Source organism: Ylistrum balloti, unplaced genomic scaffold (assembly GCF_031769215.1).
Source record: "Ylistrum balloti isolate Yb309-2 unplaced genomic scaffold, AGI_CSIRO_Ybal_v1 Utg371608, whole genome shotgun sequence".
Classification (NCBI taxonomy): domain Eukaryota; kingdom Metazoa; phylum Mollusca; class Bivalvia; order Pectinida; family Pectinidae; genus Ylistrum; species Ylistrum balloti.
The window spans coordinates 203150-211868 of NW_026782825.1; the positions used below are offsets into that span (position 1 = coordinate 203150).

The window sequence follows — 8719 nt, forward strand, 5'->3', positions numbered from 1 at the left end:
TACTTTGACTGATGTCGGTGATTGATATATGTACTTTGATGTCAGTGCTTGATATATGTACTTTGACTGATGTCGGTGATTGATATATGTACTTTGACTGATGTCGGTGATTGATATATGTACTTTGACTGATGTCGGTGATTGATATATGTACTTTGATATCGGTGATTGATATATGTACTTTGACTGATGTCAGTGATTGATATATGTACTTTGATGTCGGTGATTGACATATGTACTTTGATGTCGGTGATTGATATATGTACTTTGACTGATGTCGGTGATTGACATATGTACTTTGATGTCGGTGATTGATATATGTACTTTAGTGTCGGTGATTGACATATGTACTTTGGTGTCGGTGATTGATATATGTACTTTGACTGATGTCGGTGATTGATATATGTACTTTGACTGATGTCGGTGATTGATATATGTACTTTGACTGATGTCGGTGATTGATATATGTACTTTGACTGATGTCGGTGATTGACATATGTACTTTGATGTCGGTGATTGATATATGTACTTTGACTGATGTCGGTGATTGACATATGTACTTTGATGTCGGTGATTGATATATGTACTTTGGTGTCGGTGATTGATATATGTACTTTGGTGTCGGTGATTGATATATGTACTTTGACTGATGTCGGTGATTGATATATGTACTTTGACTGATGTCGGTGATTGACATATGTACTTTGGTGTCGGTGATTGATATATGTACTTTGACTGATGTCGGTGATTGATATATGTACTTTGACTGATGTCGGTGATTGATATATGTACTTTGATGTCGGTGATTGATATATGTACTTTGACTGATGTCGGTGATTGATATATGTACTTTGACTGGTGTCGGTGATTGATATATGTACTTTGATGTCGGTGATTGATATATGTACTTTGACTGGTGTCGGTGATTGATATATGTACTTTGATGTCGGTGATTGATATATGTACTTTGACTGATGTCGGTGATTGATATATGTACTTTGATGTCGGTGATTGATATATGTACTTTGACTGGTGTCGGTGATTGATATATGTACTTTGACTGATGTCGGTGATTGATATATGTACTTTGACTGGTGTCGGTGATTGATATATGTACTTTGATGTCGGTGATTGATATATGTACTTTGACTGATGTCGGTGATTGATATATGTACTTTGATGTCGGTGATTGATATATGTACTTTGACTGATGTCGGTGATTGATATATGTACTTTGACTGATGTCAGTGATTGATATATGTACTTTGATGTCGGTGATTGATATATGTACTTTGATGTCGGTGATTGATATATGTACTTTGATGTCGGTGATTGATATATGTACTTTGACTGATGTCGGTGATTGATATATGTACTTTGATGTCGGTGATTGATATATGTACTTTGATGTCGGTGATTGATATATGTACTTTGGTGTCGGTGATTGATATATGTACTTTGATGTCGGTGATTGATATATGTACTTTGATGTCGGCAATTGATATATGTACTTTGACTGATGTCGGTGATTGACATATGTACTTTGACTGATGTCGGTGATTGATATATGTACTTTGACTGATGTCGGTGATTGATATATGTACTTTGACTGATGTCGGTGATTGATATATGTACTTTGGTGTCGGTGATTGATATATGTACTTTGACTGATGTCGGTGATTGATATATGTACTTTGATGTCGGTGATTGATATATGTACTTTGATGTCGGTGATTGATATATGTACTTTGATGTCGGTGATTGATATATGTACTTTGACTGATGTCGGTGATTGATATATGTACTTCGATGTCGGTGATTGATATATGTACTTTGATGTCGGTGATTGATATATGTACTTTGATGTCGGTGATTGATATATGTACTTTGGTGTCGGTGATTGATATATGTACTTTGACTGATGTCGGTGATTGATATATGTACTTTGACTGATGTCGGTGATTGATATATGTACTTTGATGTCAGTGATTGATATATGTACTTTGATGTCGGTGATTGATATATGTACTTTGACTGATGTCGGTGATTGATATATGTACTGTGATGTCAGTGATTGATATATGTACTTTGATGTCGGTGATTGATATATGTACTTTAACTGATGTCGGTGATTGATATATGTACTTTGATGTCGGCAATTGATATATGTACTTTGATGTCGGCAATTGATATATGTACTTTGATGTCGGTGATTGATATATGTACTTTGGTGTCGGTGATTGATATATGTACTTTGATGTCGGTGATTGATATATGTACTTTAACTGATGTCGGTGATTGATATATGTACTTTGATGTCGGCAATTGATATATGTACTTTGATGTCGGCAATTGATATATGTACTTTGATGTCGGTGATTGATATATGTACTTTGGTGTCGGTGATTGATATATGTACTTTGATGTCGGTGATTGATATATGTACTTTGACTGATGTCGGTGATTGATATATGTACTTTGATGTCGGTGATTGATATATGTACTTTGGTGTCGGTGATTGATATATGTACTTCGATGTCGGTGATTGATATATGTACTTTGATGTCGGTGATTGATATATGTACTTTGACTGATGTCGGTGATTGATATATGTACTTTGACTGGTGTTGGCGATCTTGGTTAGTTTGTATGACGGTGTACAACATATCCCTGTTAGGAAAGTAGTGATTCACAAACACTAAAGAATCACTCGGTTACTATCGTTTAATACATCATCACAGTATGTTCTATCGTCTGCTTGAGTTTAAGGTACCCCAGACTATCTATGAATTGCACCTCTAAACGTAATTAAATGCATCTCTGTATAATACTCAGCAGTGATACTTCGTTATCATTATGGCACGTGAACATCGATAAACCGTGAATCATCACAACATGTGTATTATATATTGGTGCACTACGTCAGATCTGGTCACACGAATACATCTAGACATCATTGTGTAGAAAAGCCACAGCGCTGTCGAGGGCTTGTGGCGCAATGGATAACGCGTCTGACTACGGATCAGAAGATTCCAGGTTCGAATCCTGGCAAGCTCGTTTCTTTTGGAGCGGCTTATTATTATTGAATATGTTATGTTGATATATAATATGCTATTCTCCGATGATTGTCGTTTAAGTAAAGATAAACTTATCTAGAAATGACAGATTTGTTGGCAAGAGTGGTTTCTAATTGAAAATCAATTTTACGCTTGTTGCTTGTGCAGATAACAATAACTTAAGCATATTTATGAACTCATTTCCAAACACCGAAATAAAAATCTTACCAGAACTTGAAAAGAAACGAAAGCGATTAAAATACAACAAATTCGCAATATGAGTCTTTCAACGCGTTGTAACTTTATCTTAAAAGTGCTTATTTCTTTCCACGTTAGATTGCAAGGTATGAGTAATGAATATTTATGAGTCATTGAAGCATGTGCAAACACGTCGTGGTACGGATACTATCAGTGTTAAGCACGACCCAAAACGCACGTGTAATCATGCACGGGCTTGTGGCGCAATGGATAACGCGTCTGACTACGGATCAGAAGATTCCAGGTTCGAATCCTGGCAAGCTCGAGATTTGTTTTTACATATATACTCCTATGAACAAACAAATAAAAGCGAAGCGTTGAACGGTAGCCACCGCCCACATAATGAAATATAGGCAAACTTACATTTATTGACCATAAATCGGCAGTACTCTCATTCCTATTTTTCCATTACTATATAGGATGATAAAGCCTCAGCTTGACACAGAAAAGACTGTCCTCATAATGGCACGGTCTCAAGTTTTATGTAGAGGAGAGAATTTCTTCATAAATGTCTGTTAAGAACCAAGACAGCAAGATGTAAGTAAGTATATAGTGTAAGGTGCTCGATATTACCTATCCCATCCTTGTCTTCTGTTCTGTCAGATTTCGTCGTAGTTTTCCTCCGCGTGCATTTTTTGACGGTCGTGTTGTTTCCATCGTTACATATGCTATGCCAAAGCGTTATTGGACTAGAAAGCTACCTATAGCTACCTAATTAACATGGTATCGAGTCAGTCTGACAAGTTCAGATAACGATTTCCTTCATTGCTTATACGAGAAGGTATTTTTTTGTCAGTCATTGTTATGTGATATTCAATGAGGAACTAAGACAAACTCAAATATTTTGTACATTTCTATCGGAAAATGGACGTTTTCTTCAGCGACATCCACCATTGACGTCATCATAAAACATATTCCTTGTTATTTTGAAGGTATATGGATGCTTTAAGTGGCAAGACGATGACTCATTCCCGATAATAAGTGTTTTCCCCCTTTAATACGGATATAGTGTAGTCACGCCCATGACTGGATGAATTTGGATGTTAATTATCAAATTCGTAAGAATATATTAGGTTATTCCGTCCTTATTGATTTGAATATGCTGTACGTGTATGGGTCACGACCAATATAACTGAATAACAACAACAATATATTGATGTATAAATACCACTGTAGATATATTTATTCTTTAAAATAATTTAGTGGATATGGAATAGATTACACGAAGACTGAAAATTGTAAAGGAGAATAAGATTCGAAATCGCAGCGTCAAATAATCGAATAGGATTTCGAATATTTTGTAATCACAAATGAGGAATTGATTGAGAATAAAACATTACCATATTCACCATCAACTTTCATCTATCGAAACACCGGATATGATTTAGCAAAGGCTGTCTATGAATCGCAATACCGTAGAATGACTTCTAAGTGACTCGTAATAATTTTACCAACTGCAACATGTAATTACCATAGGCTGTGGAGGCAGGACTCTGGGATCTTGAAAATAAGTGGATCACAAAAGAAAAAATAGCCATTCTTACCCAGATTATATATTATACAGTTAAGTGGTAAGTTGCCGGTATCAGTAAGGCTATGAGTAACGAGGGGTGATGTAGCATGTAGTGCTTGTAGGCATCTAAAGTATATCCGTATACATTACAAATATGATTTTTGTTTAAAGGAAACACGTGATCGTGGTTTCTAAAAGTAGAATAATAAAAAAAAAAAAAAACGTTTTCAAATTATTATTCATTCTCATAGGATAGTGGGTATGCTGATAGGGCGAGTATCCACCACTGGATATACACATACACAACACTTATTGATATATAGTATGTACATCAACATTTTCACAGCGATATCGATTTTTCTTTTTGAACATTTGATTATAAAATTTAAAACGAATTTAAAAGTCTGAATATTACCCAACTCGTGTCCGGCATGACGTCATAACTGAAGCCATAGAGAAGGCGAGATAATCTCTCTATTTATGAATAATTTATTAATGAATTATTCATTTCAGAAATTACCTGTACAAGGCAAATGTTTAATATAGATGTAGAATTAGCTTGATGTGTGATATATGGTATAGCGGTAGTACACTAAATCATGTTTGCCTGGTATCATTTGTATTTTAATATGTTGTAGATATTACTGATGAGGAAAACTAATTGGACCATCACAAACAGCGTGCATGTAATTCAACGATTTCAAATTCAATCAAAGATACATCCTATTCAACTTAACTCATGAACCTTGAAATATTTCATGGAGGACAATTGACATTTCTACCAAACCTAGAAATATTTCATTGAAATTTACTTATTTCTCGAATACAAAATGTACCTCCAGATATTTCATTAAACGAAAGGAACGGAAATATTTAATTGAGCAATACATATTGATAATACACATGGACATACTTCATTCAGAAATTGTCATTTCTAACAGACCGAGACTTATTTCATTAAACGATATGCATTTTCAACGGACTGTTCATTGGACTGTACAACACACTTACAGAAAATACTTATTTAACGTCAGGCATTTCAAACGGATCTAAACATATTTCACTGAATGATAAACACATGTAATGGACTTGAAAATATTTCCTTGAACGGTATCGTTTCCATCAGACCAGGAAATATTTCATAGAGAACGATTGATATATCCACCAAACCTAAACATATTTCATTGAACGATACGTATGTCTTGCATACCTCAAAATATTTCATTTTACTACAGATAAATCTAACGGACCTGGACATATTTCATCGAGCGTTATACATTTGTAATACACATAGAAATATTTCATGGAACAATTGACATTTCTAATAACACCAGCGATATTTCATTCAACGATAAACTTTTATAACTGATCTAGAAATATTTCGTTGAACTAAATACATCTCCAACGGACATTGAAATATTTCATCAAGTGATAGATATATCAGCTAAACCTGAAAATATTTCATCAAATGATAGATATATCAGCTAAACCTGAAAATATTTCATCAAATGATAGATATATCAGCTAAACCTGAAAATATTTCATCATTTGATAGATATATCAGCTAAACCTGAAAATATTTCATCAAATGATAGATATATCAGCTAGGCCTTGAAATATTTCAATTATTGAAAGATATTTCTAACCGAAAAATAATTAACTTATAAATCAACATTATTTTCTGTCATGGCATGTATTGTAGCAAGTTTCGAAATTGTCTTTCTCAACGCCAAACAGATGAAATGGTAATTGTCAATATGTTAAATAACTTTGATATAATACCCTGGCAAATTCTACTATCTCAAGAACAACAAAGATTAAAACGCAAATTCGATCATGGCAAAATAAAAATATAAGACAGATTAACACAGACAGCACTGAAAAGGCACCTGGAGAAAAAGATCGAGTGTTCCGGAAGGGTAAACGTGTTTTGCTTCATCGACGACACCCGCCATGTAAACCTTTGTAAATCCAAGTAAATAAAGCCACGTTCCCAGATGAGAACAAGTTTAACAACAACGGACCAAGAAGACATATTAACGTACATCATGCAACATTAACACCATAGGTTGGGGATACAGGAATATCGATACCCAGAAATGGGAAATTCACAATAGAGAAAAGTAAAGTAATCACTTAGGATGAGATAAAACATCACAGAAATTTAAAATAAAGACAAAAGATATCATATTCAGTATTTCAGTAGATTTGAAAATATTTGTAAAGGAAAAAGAAATTGTGCAAAAAACAAAAAAACAAAAAAAAAAAAAAAAAAAAAACAAAACAAAAAACAAAACAATAGTATCACCTGTGAGTACAAATCAAGGATTAGACATAGCAGAGCAAAACTGAGCTTTAATTTAGCATCATCCGATTCGTCCTTTAAAAGCCCCAATGTTGTTAGAAACCAAAATGAGTATGGTACTTTGTAAGGCATGATAACTGAAATATATGAACACGAATTCTAATATTGTAGCTAAAACAGTTGGGGAGTCATTGGTTCAGGGATGACATGACGTGTTAACATTTCTTAATCATTCAATGTTCTTATTGTAAAAAGAAATTCAAACACAATACATACAAAGTATTACAAAGAGCAATCCTAATAGGAATAATATCAGGTGTTATACAATACTGATGAACATTTTAACGTGTATTATATAACACATGAACCGTCAGGGCTTGTGGCGCAATGGATAACGCGTCTGACTACGGATCAGAAGATTCCAGGCCACTTGTAATGGTACGGAATACCGAAGTAGTTACACAGCACAGACACTAAATCCATTCACATCGTTTATTTCTCGGTTTGATTATCGAAACATTGATTAAACAGCAATATAAAGTTGACAATTATTGCCAAACAAGTTATTATCACTCTTATTAGCGGGTGTAACGGGGTTTTACAGTGGCAAGAAACCCGGGGAAAGCCTACGTGGTCGGACAGATGGCCCCTTACTGTTTCAGCCGTTTATGAACTATGCCACCCGAACACCAAATACAGCAGTATGTTATACAATATATTTCCGCAGAAACTACTATTCACCAATAAACTACACTAAGGAGTGCATTTTGTGTACTGGTTAACTGGAGTTGTAATGATATTTACTATATATTACCGCACCCGCCACAACAATTGGACATATTGCTGGAAAAAACTTGTACAATTTGGCTTCATCGGTTCATCACAGCGGTGTCTAATACAATACATATATCATAGATTTCTTTAATTTTTTCGGCTTTTTAAGGGACGCCATCGCAATATTGCCTTTTAAATATTACAATTACAAATTGACTGGTAATATACTTCGAAAGCATCGTAACACAGTAAATGTACAGAATACCATTAAAAAATATATTTTCTGATCCTTCAAATGAGCATTCCTCAGCCCCGATCAACCTCTGGATAGAAACCCTATGTGTACATCACTATCTCCGCCCTATGTTGCTACGCATTGGTTTCCGGATTTTCTGTGACCGCTTTTAGTTGTTTAACTAAAGGTGCTGTATAAATGGGCCATGTGTTACTGTACAAACATAAAAGTCTAATTTGTAGTCTTTCCTTTATGCATGGATCATGATAATTAGGATACCAGACTGTATGATTCTTACTTCCGAACAGGGATTTGACCTTTAATAGGTGGAGGTCAAGTGCCTATGATCTCTAAACATAGTGCGACGTGTTATCTTACATTTTTTTGTTTCCGTTTCCTTGAATATGATCATATATTTAACAGTATCTACTTGTGGTATATGTGATCTATTCAGACTGTCAGTATATTAGGACCTGCTTGTAATAATCCGTGTTAATCTGTTCAGACTGTTATATATACTAGGACCTGGTTGTAATAATCCGTGTTAATCTGTTCAGACTGTCAGTATATAAGGACCT

The 8719-nt window shown here is 34.6% G+C and overlaps 2 non-coding genes across 2 annotated transcripts; both read left to right on the top strand.

The window, feature by feature from the left end:
- Window positions 1–2984: 2984 nt before the first annotated feature.
- Window positions 2985–3057, top strand: Trnar-acg (transfer RNA arginine (anticodon ACG)). Its single transcript has one exon. It is a non-coding gene; the product is annotated as a tRNA-Arg (tRNA).
- Window positions 3058–3506: 449 nt separating this feature from the next.
- On the top strand, window positions 3507–3579 carry Trnar-acg (transfer RNA arginine (anticodon ACG)). Its single transcript has one exon. It is a non-coding gene; the product is annotated as a tRNA-Arg (tRNA).
- Window positions 3580–8719: the final 5140 nt, after the last annotated feature.